The sequence below is a fragment of the Dermacentor andersoni genome, chromosome 2 (genome assembly GCF_023375885.2).
Source record: "Dermacentor andersoni chromosome 2, qqDerAnde1_hic_scaffold, whole genome shotgun sequence".
Taxonomy (NCBI): Eukaryota; Metazoa; Arthropoda; class Arachnida; order Ixodida; family Ixodidae; genus Dermacentor; species Dermacentor andersoni.
Window position 1 is genome coordinate 58,662,831 of NC_092815.1, and position 22,188 is coordinate 58,685,018.

The 22,188-nt window shown below is 44.2% G+C and overlaps 1 protein-coding gene across 4 annotated transcripts in view; it reads left to right on the forward strand.

The window, feature by feature from the left end:
• para (sodium voltage-gated channel paralytic) overlaps window positions 1–22,188 on the forward strand; it is a 231,669-nt gene that overhangs the window by 9,422 nt on the left and 200,059 nt on the right. The gene's annotated exons all lie outside the window — the stretch shown is intronic.

A 22,188-nucleotide genomic window follows, 5' to 3' on the forward strand; every position in this document is an offset into this window, starting at 1 on the left:
AACTTAGCGGCGAGAACACAGCACAAGCAAAGCTGCAAGCCGTCGATCCACCTAGACTCCGACCCCAAAGCAGATCGCTTTCAACATAAAGCCCACGTGACCGCGCGAGGTCGCGCCGTACGCAGTTACTGTCGAAGTGATACGTGCCCCTTACCTCCCCTCCCACCGGTTCCTTGCGAGCGACGGAAGACGGCGCACTTCCTCCCCGCTTTCCTCCCTTGCGCGCGCGAGATTGAGGCGCGATCGTCGGCTCACCCTCGCATGTTCTCACTCGCACATGCTGCATACGACGCGAGGCGACGGTGTTATCGCCCTTGGACTTTATGGGGAACGTCACGACCATTGCGGTGCCTACGGCGGCGGCAAGAGTGCGCCTAGAGTCGCTGTATAATTTCTAACGCAATAAAAGAAAACCCACACGTGCTTCTCAGCGACCACGCCAGAAAGGCGGTGGTCATGGGTACTATACCCGAACAAAGATGAACCTTTCTTCAACTGCAAAGCTTTGTTTGTGATAAACCCGTATGGGCTTCCTTTCTGGTTTCATGTTACTCTTGGTTTGATGATAATGTTCCCGCTTTACTTAAAGCGCAAAAAAACGAGGACACAGGAAGGAAGACCAGGCAGTGTGATCGCTACTTCAAATTAAACATCTTGTGTGGTCTTCCTTCTTGTGTCCTCGTGTTTCGAGCTTTAGGTCAAGTACTAATTTTTACAAACTCGCCGAAATTTCAGTCTTTGTAGATAATATTCCCCTTTCATAAACTTGGTCCACCTTGCTAGCTCCTGCACAACTTATTTGCATTATGTTCTATCAAAGCGCTAAAAAGGCAAGACCATTGGTCACGAAGGAAAATAAGGGGAAAAAAAAGAAGGAATAGATTATGAGTGCACCAGAACAACGAAAGCACAAAAAATTCATGAGAACATATAAAAAATCAGGTATGTGCATAAATCATTGTTCGCAAAGAATGAAGTCATTGCCCGCGAAAAAAAACTTAGTAGTGCTTCGAAAACTTATCTTTGTTTCTTAGGGCACGACCAGGGTTGAAGCACATTTTGTACAGAGAAAGGGTGCCTATCTGAAGTGCTGACACAAGTCCAAGTATACCTTAGGAATAATTTCACTTTGTTCGCATCACAAACCAACCAACCAATAAGCAAACAAACAATAGAATTTGTCAATCATTTTTATGTCACGAGTGGCGATATCACTGGGTAGGGCCAGTAGAAACTATTTTTGGAAAGCACAGATTGCGAAAGCGCACATCAGTCATTACGATTAGCTTGCAGAAAACAAACACAAGTATTAGTTGCGCCGTTTGGCACATGTGCTCAACATGCATATAAAACATATATTTCACAACTGTGGATATATTAACATTGACGGAGACGTTGCCATCTGGCTGTTGCATCTTCTTTTGGCCCAGAGAGAGAGAAACATATTTCAATTATTGCTCTCTCTCTCTTTCGGCCGAGAAGTCGAACCCAGGCAATCCATGCCGCAGCTTAGAACTTGGGTGTAGATTTACTCTGCCGTTATGTCTTATTTAGTATGTGTTTCTTCACAACTACACGAGAACGAAACACGCAGGCCGGCTTAATCAGATAACTAAAGATACACTCGCTGCTAGGAAACCTAAGTGAACTAATTATAGTGAAGCAGTGTTGAAGACAAGCCTGTAGAGGTCGAGACACTACTGAAATCTCCGCCAATCCGCTCCTGTGAAGATGGTTGGTCAGCGAAGCTGCAGATATATATGTTGCACCTAAATTTGTCAAACACAAATCCTATGAGGTGCGCCCATTGCGCACATTGCTCCTCAAAGTGATATATGACACGAACAAATGTTTCAATTCAGTTTACAAAACCTTTATTTTATTTATTACTCTGAAATTACTTCTATAATTACTGCTCTCTGTTCGCTACGACACAAACAGATTTTTTCCGTTATTATTTAATAAATGTTTCTGGCTAAGTTAAATTGATGCATGACCCGTAATTGGTCGAATCGGATCGTTGAAGTAACCGAGGCCAAAATCTTCCATGAAGGGGGTGAACCACTGCTTTGTTTCCGGTTTTGAGATGTCTACGTTGCAGTCTTTGACAACGACAACCGGCGAGGGATTGGCGGCAACGTACGTTGATCAACGCGGAAGTGCGCGCGCCTCGTCGTTAATCATCATGTTTGAATAGAATAGAATGGAATGGAATGTAAAACTTTATTGAGGTCCATCGGAACGTGCACTAGCACGTAGCGGGCCACTCCCAAGTCAGGACAGAAAGGCCTAACCTCTCCGACGGCTGTTTTTATTTGCGTGTTTCGTATTGAAACGAAAGCTGTACTGTACGTTCGCTTTCATCCTTACGGAGGTATGAGCCATTGCTCCTGGCCCTGCACTGTCGCCGGCATCGGCCCAGTGGGTTTCCTGTGGACGCCAAGGACGCGAAAAAAAATCGCGGAATCCTAGCAATAGATAGCTTCGCTGTAATAAATCACCACGGTAACGAAGCTGGCGCTGCTTAATAACAAATTTTGAAATAGGAAAGAGAGAGAGAAAAGGGGAGGAAAAACAGGGAGGTTAGCCAGTGTAAGTACCAGCTAGCTAACTTGTGCTGGAGAAATGGGAAAGGGAATGAGAGAAGAAAGAAGAGAAACACAAAAAAAAGAGAAAAATTCACACAGTAACGCGATGCTACGCGCTACAACAGTGAAAGGCAGTCGCACAATTCACAAGCCCTTGAAAACTTCAGGAAAGCCCTTAAGGCCTTGAGCGCCGAAAACCATCTGGGCCGGTGTCCTAGAACTTTCTCTTCTGTGAAGAGACAATTGTCCAGTTTTTCGAGCGCGGTCACGAGCGCTTTTCTTGGTGCATTGTAACGGGAACAGTCACGGAGGAGGTGCGCGATCGTCTCCTCGTAGCCGCAGGTGTCGCAACTAGGGCTGTCGGCCAGTCCAATGCGAAAGGAATAGGAGTTCGTGAATGCCACGCTCAGCCAGAGGCGGCACAGAAGTGTTGCTTCCGCTCGTGGTAACCCTGGTGGAAGACGGAGTTGCAAACGTCGATCCAATCTGTGAAGACGTGCGTTCGTGAATTCACTGGTGTTCCACGGAGTTTGCGTAAGCTCGCGTGCGAGAGACGAAGACTTGTGGCTGCATCTGTTCTTGACAGTGGTATGGGTATAATATGGGCCCCATCGTGGGCCGATCGGGCAGCGTCATCCGCACGAGAGAGGAAAGACAAAGAGGTTAACCAAAGGCGAGTTTCCGATTTGCTACCCTGCACTCGGGTGGGGGATATAGGCGTTGCAAAGACGACACAGAGCGAGAGGTGAGAAATTAAGAAAAAAAGACGAAAAAGAAGAAAAAAGAAAAAAAAGGTTACAGAAAAAAGAGGCGTTCCAATCACAGGCGTTCACGGAGGCCGGTCGATACTGTAAGCGCTTGCACAGCCTTCCGATGCGATGTTAAGTTGCGTCGATGTTTCAAAATTATTTCTTCAGACAGAGGCTGGTCTTCCAACTGGTTCAGCACGACAGAAAGCGATTGTCTCTGCCCACTGTACTCCGGACAGTGGCGAAGAGCATGCGTGAAAGAGTGAATTTAAATATTTGGTAGGCGGCTGTTTTGTTGTGTTTCGATTTGTGCGCCGTCGTGTCTTTAGTCTTTTATGAAACGACTCTTCCAGATTTCCACAGAACTTTTCCACAGAAGTTGTTTATTCGGTTATTCAAGATATGTATATCAGCTTCACAATAAGATATTAAGAAACAGTTCGGTTTTTACGTTTGTCTTTCTTGTTTTTGTTTCTTGTTCTTTTTGCCAGATTAACTACTAATTGTGACAGCGATTTCTTTATAAAGGTTGTTCGGTCATCATTGTATCCTCAGAGTTAAATATGTAATCGCAAAACCGCAACCTCTGACCAGAGTCTGCGGAGGCAACCTCTGACCAGAGCGCAGCACTGGCGCAATTTACTGTTGAAATCAGTATAGCATATGCCTAGCAGAGTAACTAGCGGTCAGTGGTGCAGCGCCATTATAAAGCGCCGGTACAGCTGTTTATTTAAGTTATGGGAAGACAAGCTTTATTTCCCGGCCGTGCCTAATTGTTTACCAGCCAGCAAATACAATTGCAAGTTTGTTAGTTAGTTAATTAGTTAGTTAGTTAGTTAGTTAGTTAGTTAGTTAGTTAGTTAGTTAGTTAGTTAGTTAGTTAGTTAGTTAGTTAGTTAGTTAGTTAGTTAGTTAGTTAGTTAGTTAGTCAGTCAGTCAGTCAGTCAGTCAGTCAGTCAGTCTGTCTGTCTGTCTGTCTGTCTGTCTGTCTGTCTGTCTGTCTGTCTGTCTGTGTCTGTCTGTCTGTCTGTCTGTCTGTCTGTCTGTCTGTCTGTCTGTCTGTCTGTCTGTCTGTCTGTCTGTCTGTCTGTGTTTTTTGTTTGTAAATAAAGGAAACAACTACTTCTCGCATGCAAATTTTAGTAAGGCGTCGTACATATCGTGCTGCCATCTGTGTACTGCCGTGTAGTGTTGCCATATCGTACTGCCATTTCGTGTCTCACTTAAGGTTACTGTGTTTAATGAAGCATTGATCTGTTAAAATCATTATGCGTATATTTGTTTCATGTTAAACGTAATGCCTGTCGGCTCCCTGAGAGTATTTAGTGGCCTACAATAATAAAGTTCTCTTTGTAAGCCTTCGTTCGCCTCTACATTCTTTTCACAAAACAGCATAAAAATTTATGTATACCGTAGTTTGAATGTTTATTATTTATTCTTATATTTATTTTTGCACACAAGTGGCTTATAGTGTATAACTGAAGGGTCAGACGTCAAACATCTAAACATCTGTGTTGCTTAATGATTTCGCGGATCCAAAAAAGTGTCACATATAGAACCTCAGGAATGGTGTCAAAAATGTTCGAGTATATTACTATCTTCAAGTATCTTGCTTATATAATGTAGTGCCAGTAAATGCCCCCTCCTTTAATTAGGGTAACACTAGTAAGCCGCAATATTTCTAGGACCTAAACTATAGAAATGCGAGCTCAGCGTTAAGTTGAATCTCGATTCCTATTCAGCAAAGCACACCCATGCCTCGCGCTTGTAACGCTTATGCTGTTTTTTTTTAATCTAGCTCTGACGGTTGACATCTATTTGGAGTCGTCCCGTTAATACAGCGCCCTCAATATGTTGATTACGCTAGACCAGCTAAACTTGCACCGGCGAGATAAGCATCGGTTCATCAATTTTACGGTTGTTTTATTTACCTGAAATAGTGTTCATTATAATTGTGACTGTCGAAACATATTGCTAAGGATACTTACTAATGTTTCTTGACGCATCCTTTTGACTTTAGGCAAACAATGCAATGCTTAGCGCAGACTATTTCTTAAATGAGGGTCATTGTGTCGTCATCGCCAGTTCCATGTGGTTGTTGTTGTTTTTGATGATGATGATGTTTTAAGTGCACGAGGATGGGAAAGAACGGTCGTCAAAGCCTCTGAAGTCCTAATATAATAAGTCCTAAATAATATTTGTCCTGCGCTCACACGGGAAACATGGTATTGCGATCAATACCTTCTAAGCAAGCGGCAGTCGCCACTTTCGCGTTTCTCAACAACCAGTCTTTTGTTCTTTTTTTTTTTTTGCCGTCTTTAGCAACTGAACGACAACCCAATTTCTCTTCGCGGAAATGCAAATAAAACAGCGGTTATCACTGAACCACAATGCCTGCTTGCTGCGAGGGTGTTTAAACTCGCTTCAAAACTGGTTTTGTCAGATATGTTTCTTGGTCTTTTCCAGTGTCGTTATCGTGGACCGAGCGGATGCGTTTGCTGTCTTATGAATAAAGCACGTATCTCATTAGAGGCGACCACCTAAACTCCGATGGCCTGTGCTTTCAGAACTGGTTTCTCCTTTATGTGGCCACAGCCCACATGACCATCAAGCGGTGGACGGAGGCCAGGACAATGAATTTCAGTGGCTACCCGGGCACTGTAACATTGCTGGCAATGAAAGTGCCGACAAAGGTACCTGCGAGGCACGTGATGTACGTGAAAGTACCTCGATACCATTTCTAGAACGGATGCAGCGCGGTACGTCAGCGGTCTTGCCCATATTATTAGCGTAAGAAAATGGAACACACCGGAGTTCACCAACCGGCACCTATATACGATGGACCCGCATATGACATTGCAACTTTTACCTGGTTATAACCGACGGGAAGAAACGTTACTGCGCCGCTTGCGAGCAGCTGTTTCTTTCACAAACGCCTACTCATTTCTAATTGGAATGGCAGACACTCCCAATTGCAGCAGATGTGGCGTCGAAAAAACGACCAAACATATCCTGTGCGACTTCCCTACATACGAAGACGAGAGGAGTGCCCTTCGTACAGCTTTGGAGCACTTAGACGACCGTCCTTTCCCAGAGAAGAAGATCTTGGGCCCGCGGCCCCATGTGTCTGTTATGTGCAAGGCCACAAAGGCGCTGGTGCTTTTCTTGATATGCACCAACCTGCATGATCGCTTGTAACTGACTCAGTGGTGCACTCTTGTGCACGTAACAGTGGATACTGTGACCTTCTTTCTTCCTTCTCCAGTGCAGGGTGACCTACCAGGCTCAGCCTGGTTAACTTCCGTACCTTTCCCTTATGACGTATCTCTCTTCTCATTTATGGCTCATTACTGCATGTGCTCAAAGAAAGTGCACAACTATGGTTCTTCACAATATATAGTGAGTGAGACAGGATCGATTGTAGCCGCATTCCGACGTGAAGCTCGTCGTAAAACCCGAACTTCTACCCTTATTAACAATTCGTAGCTGTACCCATGAAGCACATTTTTATGTGCCTGTAAGCCCGTGTTAAATATGGCGTAAACAACCGTTCTCCCGAAACGCTTTAAGTTTTGGCTTCTTATGCCAGCGTCTGTAATGGTTAGCACGAAATAAAGGTTTCTGCCTGCGGCTCAAACATGCGTCAGATGCGCTTAGTTTCCTGCGCCATAATACAAAGAACACAATGAGGCACCTCAATGGTAAACATGGCCTCGCCGAAATACAGAAGAAACAGTACGTTGGTTAGAAAAGTATAATCTAATCATCACGCCAGCGTTCTGAGACACCTTCAGCACAACTGTGAGCCTTGCTATAATTTTCATTGCTTCGCCTTATACGGCGCCACAGCAATTTTTTTAATTGTCAAGTTTGCATTTGCAACCTTCAGACGTGTTATCTTATGCATTATATTTTTAGATTAACCATCTAACATACTGCACACGCCGAGCACCATATACCAAAATAAAGCCATTTATATTCTTTATTTCCTATTTGTTACATCTTAGGGTGAGTGATTAGGGGAACAGGAGACGGCACGAGAGACCGGCGGAGTCGAGAGTTATTATTCCACCTTTCCTTCTGTGCGCACTAATGATATTAAGTAGGTTGATTAGTGTCATTACTTGAGCTTAATCGAAGTTTTAGCAAAACTTATATGCTTATTATTTATTAGTGTAAGTGGTAACAGTAATTTGACTTTCGCGCTCTCTTGTCCTACTATATTCAAGCAGGCCAATTCGTATTGATTTGGATAAGCGCAATAGCTTACTTCTGCTGTAGTTGTTTTTCTCGTATTGTTATTCTGGGGAGAACAGGCCTCACATGCAGTTGTTTTAAGCTCAAATGGTAAGCCTTTTAAAGAAGCTTCATAGTGAAAGGCCATGGCGCTCTTTGGCCATTTCTGGCCCTTGCGCCAAGAAACAATATCCATCAATCATAGTGCAAGGCGTCATTGTGTCTGTCTATTTCAGCATCACTGAAGGGCTACGACGCGTGCCCACATAGTGGAACCTCCTGCCGGTTGAGCTCGCATTTAAAAAACATTGCAAAAGGAACAACCAAATAAGTATGATTTCGCTTCGTGAATCTAGATGATGTTAGCTGAACGAACAGCATCACCTCAATCGTCCTCACCATAGGCCCAGCAGTCAATGGGGAACAAGAATTTCGCTAACATTTTCTACCATTGTAAGTACATTGCTATCGAAGGCTGATCTCTTACATACCACACCAAATGTATGCTCTACAGCAAAAAGAAATCAAATTCTTTGGTGGGCGCTGTGTGCAACATGAAAGCTTGACACGCAAAGTGAACTAAACTACATAAATAGTCACACAAGCCACAGTTATTGCTTGATGAGAAGCTCACACTGTATTTGATTTATACAAACACGAGGCACCACCAACACATTTCGATGCAAGCACTGTTAAAAAAATTCACCCACGATTACGATACTCCTTAAGGCGAAATTCCGGCACAGCTCTATACGTGTTTTCATTTCGCGATATATTAGCTGCCGCGGACAATCTGTCTCGTGCGGCACGTTGCAAACGAAGCAAAATGTGGCGCGACTGCCTCGATAATCAGGAGATTGCAAAAGGCAGCGCGTGGGTGACGCGTGGGCGTGATTCACAGCAGCCGCCGCAGAAAGACTTCCGCTAATTCAGCGCTTTACTTCCATATGTGGCACTGGTAGACGCGCTCGCCGCATGCCTTATGGAAGGCGTGATCGCTGAACAGACGACGTGCGCTACTCTGGCACCATCTCGCAGCGATCATCACTTCAGAACACATCTCTGCAGCACTACACTTTTCTTCTCACGCTTGTACCGTACCCTCCTCCTCCGCTTTCCTCTTCGCACTCCCTTCCCTATCGTCGTCTTTCCTCCTCCGTTGCGCTCCGCATTCGCTCTTTCATTCTTCGCTGTGCTCGTTCGCTCGGTTACGGCGAAGTACGACGCCGAGGGACGTCGAGGGACGCCGACGCTTAACGCAGGAACGGGCGCCTGAGAGCTGCGCTCTAAAGCGCAGGTTGGTTTGCAGCCACAGCGCGCGGCCCTAAAGGCAGATAACTTTCGGTGTCAATATATCATATCGAGAGCTACATAGAAACTAGCAATCTTTTACAGGACATTTCAGTGCCAGCCATATATAGCACGTTACCGGCGTATTTTGGCACGGCGTCTCGCTGCGCCGGTGCATCCATTGGCAGTGTAATCTCTGCCGAAACGTATTCTATCTGGTTTCGTGGCATGAGCGTTAAGCGCATTGTACACATTTCCACTGGAATGAAACCCCTTTTCATATCACGTAGAATGAAGGAAACGCGCCTACCTCTTGCTATGCTGCTCCAAAAACACATCTGAAATACGTTACAGTTAGAAAAATGCGCCCGCCTGTGCTTTCCGAAACCAGCCGGGATGTCGGCCACGGTCTTAGTGTATCTATAAAAATGCAAAGCGATTACCCAAGGCCACGCTAGAGCCACACATTATGCTCCGGACTCAAAGGTCGTAGCAATCACCCCCGTGCCATGGCGCAACGTCTCTGACACTGTGAAGGTCAGCGATGCTTCTTTCGCGCCACGCTCGTGCATGAAGGCGCGCTTACGCGACGCGGCGCAGCAAGCATCGTCTCGATGAGTCAACGATACCGCCGTTTCGATGGGCTGCGTCTTCGCGACGTCGTCTTATGCGCTATCCATTTAGTCGGCCCGCTTTGGTCGGTCACCCATTCACGTAGTCATAGCCGATTGCAAACGTGGGCAACGTATTAGAGATCGCTGACCACATAATGCTCTTTCTCTTGTTTCGCGTATTGAAACAATGCCCTTTTTCACTGCTGAATGGTTCCAGCAGGTCATACTAACGGCACGTTTCAGTCCTGCTGAGGATGTATGTGGTATATTGATGACGTTCGCACAATTTCAGAGCTAATGTTCCCACAAAAGTGAAACCTTCTATGAGGAATAAACCAAGCGCCTACTCATAACAACCGCCTAAAGAAGCCTCGAGTATTTGTGTGTTCTTCTTGATTTGTGTTTCAAGTAATTAATTAAATAATTTTTATTACTTATGTTCAGGACAGCATGTCAATACGAGGATTTTAGAAGAGATGTGAAAGCAACAGGTTTCAACTGCGTATGGTGTGCTGATGGCGTAGCGTAGCTCTAGTTTCTAATCTTAAAAGACACCCTGAGGAACCTAATAAAAAAAGAGAGAGAAGGTGTCAGCGCAGTCTACCGCTTTAAAGCAGCGGTAGTGCTGCTCTCAGACACTCATATTTGCGGGAAGCTTAGATTTAAAAACGACCGTATATAGTATGATTAATTGCATACCCCAAAAAACTGGATGTCTGCCAACACTCATAATAATATTTCATTCTAGTGTGCATGTGGAGCGTCACAGTGACGCATACTCATCCGAATGGGCACATTTGTGCCAACAGCCATAGGAAGCGTGCCTGTAGACACACGGGAGTTCTACATGTAGGCCTGGGCAGCGCACAGATGTGATACGAGTGAAAGAATACAAACGTAGGACCACCACAGTCCCCGCTTTACGAACAATACGGAAATAGTACGCTCACAATAGATATTCAAGACCTTTAGGAACAGCGAAGCCAAAATTAGCGGACGATATCGAGTCTTTGAGCGTGTGAAGAACTGGCAGCTTGGCTGACCATTCTGTCTCTTGCGATACGCCAACCGTCAATTATGTTGTCAATTATTCCATGCCATTCGTTGAGATATTAATGGCTCAAGTAGAGCTCGGGTTTCGCATATGCGCACGGGCGCCACCGTTATTTCTTGGGCACGCTGATGTTCCTTCAGCGTAGAGGAGCCACTTGTACCTGCTACATATGATCCTCTATAAATTCTTGAATATTGGTCTTAACCCTTGCCGACCTATTTATCACGGTGACGCTGTTGATTGTTTCGGCAATCCGCCTTGGCAATATCGGCTTTTGTTCTCCACACTCGTGCGCTCCATCAATGCGAACGGAGTGTCTACGAAATGAATGCTGTGGAATCGTGTCGTCAAGGAAAGACAGCCTCCCGCTATTGATTCCTATGCGGGTTATTAATGCCAACATACTTGATCGGCTATGTCTGTGTAGCGAGAGCGGCTCGCTGCACGAATTAATCGGTATTTGTCATCGTTGTTGAGACATTAGCTGGTAAAAATCAGGTATAACTGTCATCAGGGCAAGCGAGTAAGTGCATCATGTGTCTTAGGTATACGACGTGACCGTTTGATATGATGGGTGTAGCTTCTTGACGCATATCATTTTTTTTTATAATGGTCACTAAAGAACAGCCTACACGTTAATAGTCTGTGGTTATAATTGTGCCTTACTAAACACAAACGAAAAGAAAGAAACCTCGGAGTAAGATGTGCACCTGTATTTGTAAGGTCTTCAGTGCGGGTGAAGCTAGCACGATTTACGACGAAGCTTCGCGCTGTGAGGCGACATGATGCTTAGTGGCGCTGCCATAGAACAAAAACTTTTGTTTACTCGTCTGTGATTCAAACACACATTTTTGTGGAACTGTCGATGGGAGAGAAATGCTCGTCGCGGCGACAAATTTCCTGCCGTGAAATCGATCTGAAGACCTCTCGGCACGACGCAATCGATTTCGTCGTAGCGACAAAAAGCTGCGCTAAAAACACATCGGCCTCATACAAGGAGATTCGGCCAGTGAATACGTATGACAAAATTTGTGTAAAATTTATATGGAAAAAATTCCAATTGGTTGTCTTTTATGTGCTGCATAACTTTACTTTTCTGTGGGAGCGCTGAAGGCACATAGATGTCAGCAGTGATAGGTTTAATTAATCTTTGTCATGTTGTAAAATACAAATTTTATTCAAGAAAACGACGTAGGCTGCCAGAAGAGAATTCGATAGGGATAATGTTTCCAAAAAACTAGTGATATCAATAGTATCCATCATTTTCGCATCCTTTTGCTGCTGGCTATTAACGAGTACTTTATCGCCGGCATTCCCATGTTTGTCTTTTGTATAAAGCTCTGTTGGGACGTTTCATAAGGGCGACTGGCATATTTGTTAGCACTGGTACACAAAGGAGATCTTTATCAATCCCTCTCTCTAACTTTTGGTAGGTGAACATTGACTAACAGTTTTACCTTCAACTTCTTGGCCTCAGTAATGAACTCTGCACTTTCTTTCTTGAGCACACTCACCCGCAGTCATTGCGTCAATATGACTCCTAACTAGCACCAGTGAGTGCGAGTGCTGTGAGCATGAATGTGAGTGATGCCTGTGAATGCCTGTGATTTAGTGAATGGGTGCCCGCAGGAGTGTGATTACCCCAAGGTAATGCTCATCAAGCAGGTCTGAAGCATCACACTCACTCAAGGAACTCTTTAGGTTCTTGCGCACGAGCGGTCCATTAGAGATACTATAATTCTCACGGACGGTCCCCACCTTTTCTCTTTACTTTTCTCGTGTCATTGTTTTACCTCCCCGCTATTATTCCGTCTTTCATTTCCCCTTGCCGTTCCCTCCATGCAGGGCAGCAAACCAGAATCTCTTCCGGTTAACCTCCCTGCCTTACCCACCCCGTTTCTCTCCCTCTCCCTCCTCTCTCTATCTTTCTTTCTTTCTCTCTCTCTCTCTCACACACACATGAATGCACTCGCATAAACTCAAATCCCACAGCCTTGCAAGCGCGCTGATGTTAGGGTGAACGCAACTGGTACTGGTAAATCTGATCAAGCGAACACACCTGAATAAAGCGTGTGTAAGTGAGAGTGAGTGAGGGTCACTCAGCCATATGCAGTATGGTTTCTGTAGATATTTAAACGGTCGATACATTCTGACAGGGCATATGTGGTAAGATTGAATACAGAAATTTAAGGAACTCTTCAGCATCATCGTGTGGTTCATTCTTGCTGTGCAAGAAACTTAACAAGAACTTGAGATAACACCAGAAAAACGCTTCAGTAAAAGCTCTAAAGCATATTTCAGTACGTGGAAGAATCTTTTAATGTTTCGTTCTGGCCCATGCATACACTCCGTAATCTCGACGTTATTCATGAACCGTAGAAATGCTCGCGTCGCTTTGCGAGACTTCGACGCGTGGGGTCATGGTTCAAAAATCTTTGTCTCAGAAAATGGTCTGATGTCTAATCGTTTTCGCACACTCATGAAATTGACTGGCCTCAGTGACCGATTGTAGGCGTGAAGTGATGGACAACCGCACATGTTCATATTGATAGTACCTTCCTCCTTCCCTCTCACTTCCTTCTGTTCATCCCTTAAACCCCATCGCCCCGCGTAATGTAGCAAACCGGATGCGTGTCTGGTTTACCTCGCTACGTTTTCTTCTTTATTTTCCTCCTCCTTCTCGACGCTATTACAGGTTTACCTTTTCGACACGTAGACTCCAACTGTTTTGTTTGTGTGTGTAGGAAGGGAGAGAGTGTGTAAAAAGAGAAAAGGTAAGGAAGTCAACAGTACGAATGACCGGTTTGCTACGTTACATGGGAGTTATAGGAAGACAGAATGTAAAAAAAGACAGAAAGCGGGAACACGGCTCTGCCTTCAAGGGTCTACCGCACCACAAACAGTCGCCCACCTGTGGCCAGTGCACTTTGAAAACTTCAGTAACGCACGTATTGATTTTACTGCCATAGCAATTCTATGGACACTCCAGGCTCATTTCTGCCGTCGCCGTCCCCGTGAGGTTCCGTATAAAGTCCAAGGGCGATGAAATAGTCGCCGCGCGTCGTACGCTGTATGTGCGAGTGAAAGCGTGCGAGGGTGAACCGGCGACCGCGGCTCAATCTCGTGTGTGCGAGTGACGAAGGCGGGCAGGAAGCACGCCCTCTTCTGTCGCGCGCGAGGCATGGGGGTGAGGCGAGGGAGAGGGGGCCGTACTTCTCCGGCGGCTGCTACTTACGGCGCGGCCGTGGGGGGGCCGTACTTCTCCGGCGGCTGCTACTTACGGCGCGGCCGTGGGGGGGCCGTACTTCTCCGGCGGCTGCTACTTACGGCGCGGCCGTGGGGGCGCCGTATCTTGAACGCGATCTGTGACGTGGCCAAAGTGCCCGCCCGCGCGGGCTTCACCTTCAAAATGATCTGCGATCATTGCAGAGTGCGCTTAGTGCTGGTAGCTGCGCATTCTGTGTTGGCGTTGAAGCGAGATATGCATGAAAGTCAACATGATCGCTCCTGCCGCGATTCCTCATACCAGCATTTTGACAGCGAGTTTCTCTGCGCGCGTGACACCGTGCTTGTTAATTTAGTTGAAACACGTTGGCGGGCTAGTAGGTTTGAATCCATGATAGAATGTGTAATCGCGACTGAACGAGGACGCAGCGCTGTCTCTGTGTGTCGATTTTTTTCTACGTCCTCGTTCTGTTGTGCTTACACATTAACTCATTGTTAATTTAGTTAGTAAGCGAATATTTATAACATTATAAGGCCGATAAAGCTACTATCCTCACTTTCTATAGCTATCCACTAATTTGCTATCGCAATCGGCGCTTCGCCTTTCGGTCGAAACTGCGCCTTTTTTGCCCAGCGACAAGTTTAACCACACTCCATTAATATTTGTCCTTATGCTGTACATCTGTGGGTGTAACCTTCAACACTCATTGCAGTATCCATCAAGTTTCCGCAGACTACGCGAGATGCCACTTTCTCGCACTAACCGGTTCAAACCGGTGAAATAAAAAAAAATACTTGTCTAGAAGTAGCGTTAGCAAATCTCCGCGGCATAAACAAAAAGATAAATGCGAAAGCTTACGAGCCGTTCACACGGTTCGACGTTTCTAGTATATTAAGTCTCAGACCACACCGGCTATCGGTGGCCACGCACGGCTATAAAAAACATTAAATGGAGGCATAAATGCGAACAGTGCACAAGCAGCGTGTAACTAACAATCAGCGGCGGTGGTCTACAAGACCGCAGGTTCCCTGTTTACGGTTATTTCCCAAATCACACACCGCAAACGCCATACACGAAAGAATCTTGCGACGCCGATCAAGTTCCTGTAGGAATCTTGCCGGGTACACCTGCGCTGAAACGAGCTGTTCTTTCGCAAGAACCCATTCGCCGTTGTACTAAATCTGCTCACCTTCGCTTCTCCTGCTACCTTTATCGAGGCCCGGCAATGGCTCCGGGATCATACTGCGTGCCCCCTTTCTCTACCACCGCGGCTAAGAAACGCAGCGGCGGCGTATATAGGCTCTATTTTTTGCCCTAGCTCGTCTCTGGCCGATCTCTAAGTGCGCGCGAGGTAGTGAGCACTTTCTGATCAAGCTTGGAAGGAGCTTGCATTAAGAAAGGTATGCGGGGATGGTAATTTCAGGCCTTGTCTCAATCCAGCCGTGGCATCAAAAAGCAAAAAGGACTTTCGAAGAGAAGAAGGAAAAGAACCTAAGCTACTGCGGTGTGTCTTTAGACCTTTGCGAATCGTGTAGAATACATTCACCGCTAGTTCAGCCTGCTACCTGAGAGGGTAACCGACTTTCCGCTGCTCTTTTATTCCTTCCATTTCCCCTCTGGCCACTCCTCCACATACCTAAAGCGTGCTTTACTGCAATAATATCGCTTATGCGGCGGAGCCAAAATAAATGCGCACGTTGGTGTGCTTAGAAAGAAAGAAAGAAAGAAAGAAAGAAAGAAAGAAAGAAAGAAAGAAAGAAAGAAAGAAAGAAAGAAAGAAAGAAAGAAAGAAAGAAAACTTGCCATCAAGCATAAAGCGGGGAAGTTGGGCTGGGAAAACTGAGTACGATTTTGCGCCAGAACGCCGCGGCCGCCACCACCCCTTCGCGATTTTGGGTCGGCTGAGCTGCGAGTCCACGCTCCCTAAATACGGCGGCCGCCGACGGCACCGCCGCCGAACGCCGTGAAGGAAGTGGTCGATACTGGGTCTCAGGGTGCGCGAACGCCGCGCCGGCGTGTGTACATGTGTGTGTGTGTGTGCCGCTGGTTTCGTTTTGTTCTTATCTGGCTCTGTCTCTTTCCTTTTTTCCTTCTATTTCTTTCGTTGACTTTCACTCCATCCCGTTCCCTTGCCGTTCATCTGTTCAATATGGCCTTGCCTCTTGGCGTCGGGTTATGTGCCGTATCGCGGACGACGTCGATGCGGTGGTCGGTTTTCTTTTTCTGTTTCTGTGCCTGTTGTGTTTTGAGAAAACGCGGCGCTTCGTTTATGTCTCTGTATCCGAACGAATGGAGCTCGGTTAGGTGCTGACTAATGGACTCTACTTGGGTTCGAAAAATCTCGCGAGCTGAAACAGTGGGGTATATATGTGCGTTCGTGTGTGAGAGAGAGTGAGAAAGAGAGCTAAGGCCATTGAAAATTTTCGGATCGGGGAATGGGAACTGGCGAGACGCCTTCCTTTAGGCACTTAACGGCTTCTGTTTGTCTCTTTCTCGTCTTTGTGGGCCCCTGTGCGTGTGTACATACGTTTGTGTAACCACTTGAGCAATTAGGAAGCATGGGTTGTAGTTCAAGCCACTTAATCATTGACAAGGCCATCTTGAAGAGCTGGTTGGTCCACGTTAGGTGGTGGGTACCAATCGCGCCGACTCGGCAAATGATTAAAACTAAAAGGCACAGAAAAGAAATTTGACCGCATAGTGCACAAAACTCTATTATTGAAACTTAGCGATACAAAATATAGTGCAATGAAGACTAGCGGCGCATGCACTGGTGCAACTTCTTTTATTTGTCTTCTCTTGTGATGTCATTTTCCTAGTGGGAACAGTTGGTAACCAACAGTTAGTAATCATCATCGTGCATTTATAAGTAACACACACGCACACGCACACAAACACACTCACACCCTCCGGGACTTTTGTGAGCAAGCAAAATTTTTTCATAAACTTAAAAACACCTTTACGAAATGCTCTACAGCGTACGTAATTGCTAAGTTGATTGCAGCCGAATGCACTTACAATTAAAAACATTCCATATCTTTAACAATCCGTGGCCTCCTATGTTTTGTTCACTTTTTGCACTACGACATTAAATGTTGCGTCATTAAATTACCTAATCAACTGCTACAGAGCGACAAGGCGCTAAATTATTGCTGTCCCGTAGACGCAAACATGTTTAACACAACATTTTCCGACGTTACACACAAAAAGATTATGTATTTGAAGGATACATCAGACTTAAAAGTCAGTGAAACCAGACGGAATGAATATAAAAACTTACTGACCGGCTAAGGCCAAAAGCTGGTTTACAAAGCGCCTAAGACATTTACAAAGCGCCTAAGACCAACATGTGACATAAAATTGATAAGTCGTCGCCTGTCCGGTCTATTTCATGTTAGGTTATCGTCTGTAACACAGTATGTTCTTTTGATTGTCACTTGAATGCCTTGGTCAATGTGACACCATATCATACAATGATATGAGATCATAGCCTATCATACCACATCACATGATTCGCTACCACGAGATACCATATGTTATAATGATATAGTCACTGTGGCATGAGATAATCACTACTTGTAGAAGACAATTACCGAAATATCTGTTTTCTTCCACCGTAAGCAACAAAGTGTCGGCGCACAACAGCACAATAGTGTCTTTCATTTTCTTTAATATTCATTTGCTGCACCAAGTGAAAACCGAGCGCGAAAGGAAGTAGGAATTACACTTGCTTTATTTGGATATAGTTGAACATGTTGACAACTATTTTGTGCGCACTTTCGCCATATATGACGTTTACGTTATTGAAATCCATAAATGATCATCATCAATCATTTTATCTGCAGTTTCCAGACAAGTAACAAATTGTTCATTGTATAACATCAACTGAAATGAGAAATTCCCGCGGGAATGTAGCTTTCACAAACGTACGTGAACCGTCAATTTAATATAAAAGCAAACAAAAAAAAGTCAGAAATATCAAAGAGCGTTCTGTAGTTAAAATACTGGCTGTGTTAACAGATCATAGCCCTAATCACATTATTTAACTGAAACGTTGCTGTTTTCGTGTAATGACACCTCCCACGTTGTCGTGGCATTTTTTTTATTATTTGTTGTTCATAGCGTGAAAGTCGGTAATTTATTTTACGTTCAGATCTGGCTACATCTTGATTCGCGATGCTCGGGTGACTTGTTCAATAGCAGAATGCGTACGTTTTACGCGGTTGATTTGCTTGTACTTATCAACTGTTTCAAAGTAATAGCTCTCTTGAGAGCCTTGCCGCTTTCTCGTGGTCGTTCATTTTTCGTTCGCCTTCTTAGCCGCAAGACAGCATATATGTAACGAATAGGCTCACATGTAGCCCCCCCATTTGTTCTAGTCCTACACATATGCCGGTGAACGGCACTCTTCTCTACGGAATATTCAATTCAATTCAATTCAAATCACTTTATTTTCAACACCACAATGTTGAGGACCGCGAACAAAAAGCCTTTTATGGCTTGACAAGGTCCGCAGCCCCTTGGTGATCCGCAACGAATCAACAAATTACACTTAAACATCCTCACTGCAACAAATATAAGGCTTCAAGCGCATAATTCTGTAATTTAAGAGAAGCTTTGTTTGCTATACCTAGCCCGTCTGCTCAGTCGGTTTCGCACCGATTAAGATTAGGCCGCTGGCGGCGACAGCGTTAACATGCGGCCACGCGGAACACCTGAGTCGCATGTTTGGGGGTCTGCGCGTATCGCCGTCTCGCCGAGAAGGCACGTATTCGCTGAGTCACAAGACACGCTGTGCCGAACACGATCCGTTACACTAGTCTATATAGCGAAGTCACATGGCGCAGGACGTCCGCAATAAGAGAATAACGCGAACGATCGCTTGCACCTACTTGGAAACGAAGCAACAATGCACACATCGTGTTTCTCATTGCATAACACTTGATTGTAACCTTACAAGAAAACTTCGCTTAACACTGATTCCAACAAGTGCGATAGGTCTGCCGTAGCTTATTGTTACTGACTGCCGAACTACTGTCAGTGGTGCGTTACAGGTATTGACTTGTGTCCGGTTGCGGAAGTGGGAACGACATCGTTCAGTCGTTCTAAATGAACAGCCGCATAGGCCATTAAGCTGTCGTCAAGTTTGTCACAAGATGCTCGCTAATTTTCCCTTCCATTTCTCATTGTCTTCTTCTCTTGGTTTTGGTAATAACAACACCAGAGCGTACTCTTGCATTGCCCGCCACGCACACCAAATACAGAATAAGGCGCGAGTTTGCACACATTTGCAAAAATTCACAATTCGGGTGGCAACTGGTCAGAATACTAATATAAAAGTCGCTTTTTAAATGGCATTGACAAAAGTCTTGTTTAAATTAATAGAAGTTTTGCATCACATCAATATTTTAAGTGTCTCGTATCTGTATAAACCCGGATGATGCCCTAGGAAGACGCATCGCTTTAAAGTACCAGACCTTGCAAGTTGAAGTCGCTTACAGGGAGTCCATGTAAACGCCTATCAAATCGTATCAAATGGAAAAGCGAAAGCGGGACGCCTGGCAGTCCTCCATTCAAAGGCCAAGGCGCGTTCGCGTAAAAGCAGGTTGAGGCTCATTTCTGATGCCATCGAACGAGGGCTAATGTAGACGCGGCTGCACTCCGATCGCTGAGCGCTTGTTAGGAGCCGAATAAGGAAAGATAATCGATAAGAAATGATTAGAAGACTCTAGTAATGCTATGGAGCAACACAGTGCGTTTAGAAAAAAACACAATAACACAACAGAAGCTTCCACAAGTAACTTGTACTTTTAATGAGCTAAAGAACTCGCCTCTGTAGCTCAAATTCAAATATTGTGCCGAAGGCTTAATAAGTAGTTGCGTTACACTTTTCACCTTCTACGGATAACACCTTGCTCAGGCGATATTGTACCCGCATATCGTCGACTTCCTTCAGTTTAAAACCGCCGTATGGTTTCTTTCTTTCGTCAATACTGAACTGTTCTGTATATATACCGACATGCTTGCACAGCGCGAAAGGCGAGGACTGAAGGAAGAACACAACACAGGCGCTTACTTCAACTGAGCTTTATTTGCGAAAGTAATGAAAAAACAACTTTTGCATTAAGTCACACATGAACCCCTATTGCATCACAGCCAGATATTTGATTTCGTTTTTTTGTGAGGGCAATAGACGGCTGATGCAAAGGTCGCCTGTGTTGTGTCCTTCCTTCAGTCCTCGTCTTTCGCGCTGTGCAAAAATGTCGATATTGAATCACCAAATCGCCCAAGCTTCTCCCTTATTCTGTGTAGAGTTTTGAAATCTAAGTCATTACACCAAAACTTTGTCAAATAAGTAATGGCAAACGTTAGCAGTTATTTTTTGCAAACGCAACCATTTCATACAATTTCATACAAAGCGCAGGGCTTCGTGCACTCGCACTTCCATTTAGCCCGAAACCTTAGTAAAATGTCACACCTGGGCACAATGGCACTTTAACAAGAAACGTGGCTTTGCAGTGAGCGCGTCGGTAGAGTCAGTTTTGCAGGACGCAATACGGTAGAGCGCCCATACAATTTTATGCACGATCGAAATATTCACTCTCTTTGCAACTTCACCAAACATGCTGTGGACAATACATTCGTGAATGAAATAGGCGCCAAGGAAGACTAGTGATGCACCACTATCATTACGCTTTCGCCAACGAACTTCCACGAAGGGAAACACACCAGAAAGAAAATGAGTACAGCGTTGCTTCCATCTTCTCGCAATAACCCACTGATTTTTATCGCGCAAATGTATTCTAAAGCTCACACGAGTATACGTTGGCTCGCGCGCGCGTTCTTTGTTCATGATCATTGGAATCTTACAATGACCCAGGCCGATCCTACACTGTATAGATGTGTGCTTGGGCAATTGGACTCTGTGCTACCAAGGTGTCGCACTGCTAAACAACGTGCATAGTCTACCTCTTTGCAGCTGATCTAAGCCCTGGGCTAGAATCTCGCACTGCAATCAGCAAGCCTTTCCTATTCCCAGAAAAAAAAATTATCTCTTTCTTTTTATCTATCTATCTATCTATCTATCTATCTATCTATCTATCTATCTATCTATCTATCTATCTATCTATCTATCTATCTATCTATCTATCTATCTATCTATCTATCTATCTATCTATCTATCTATCTATCTATCTATCTATCTATCTATCTATCTATCTATCTATCTATCTATCTATCTATCTATCTATCTATCTATCTATCTATCTATCTATCTATCTATCTATCTATCTATCTATCTATCTATCTATCTATCTATCTATCTATCTATCTATCTATCTATCTATCTATCTATCTATCTATCTATCTATCTATCTATCTATCTATCTATCTATCTATCTATCTATCTATCTATCTATCTATCTATCTATCTATCTATCTATCTATCTATCTATCTATCTATCTATCTATCTATCTATCTATCTATCTATCTATCTATCTATCTATCTATCTATCTATCTATCTATCTATCTATCTATCTATCTATCTATCTATCTATCTATCTATCTATCTATCTATCTATCTATCTATCTATCTATCTATCTATCTATCTATCTATCTATCTATCTATCTATCTATCTATCTATCTATCTATCTATCTATCTATCTATCTATCTATCTATCTATCTATCTATCTATCTATCTATCTATCTATCTATCTATCTATCTATCTATCTATCTATCTATCTATCTATCTATCTATCTATCTATCTATCTATCTATCTATCTATCTATCTATCTATCTATCTATCTATCTATCTATCTATCTATCTATCTATCTATCTATCTATCTATCTATCTATCTATCTATCTATCTATCTATCTATCTATCTATCTATCTATCTATCTATCTATCTATCTATCTATCTATGTGAGAAAGCTTTAGCTCCTAATCTTTGTTTTTTCTATCATCTTCAGTCTAACCCACTGCGGTGGCTCGCAGACTATGTCGTCCTGTTGCTCAAGGTGAAGTAAAGGCGGTGGCATTCAGGTGGCTGCGGAATACAGAAATGCTCGTGTAACAAGCTTGTAGTCATTAAAAAATTTCCAGCCGGTCAAAATTAATCCGGAGCTCTCCATTACGAATTAAGGCGTCGCTCAGAGACCCCGTTTTCCTTTGAGACGTTGAGCCATATCAATTAATATTTTAAATCTCTGCGACACTGAATGAATTCTTATTTGTTGTTCTAACGTCCGAAAGGAACATCCATTGTCTAAAAGGTCTCTTGCATTTCGACCCATCGCCACAACACCTAATAGAACTAACGACAACTTTGTGCTCAGCAGAATGCTGAAAATTTCATCACTGATGGTTTATGACTTTTAACAAAATTATCTTATTTAATTTACGTAAAAGACGTCCTCCTCTCAC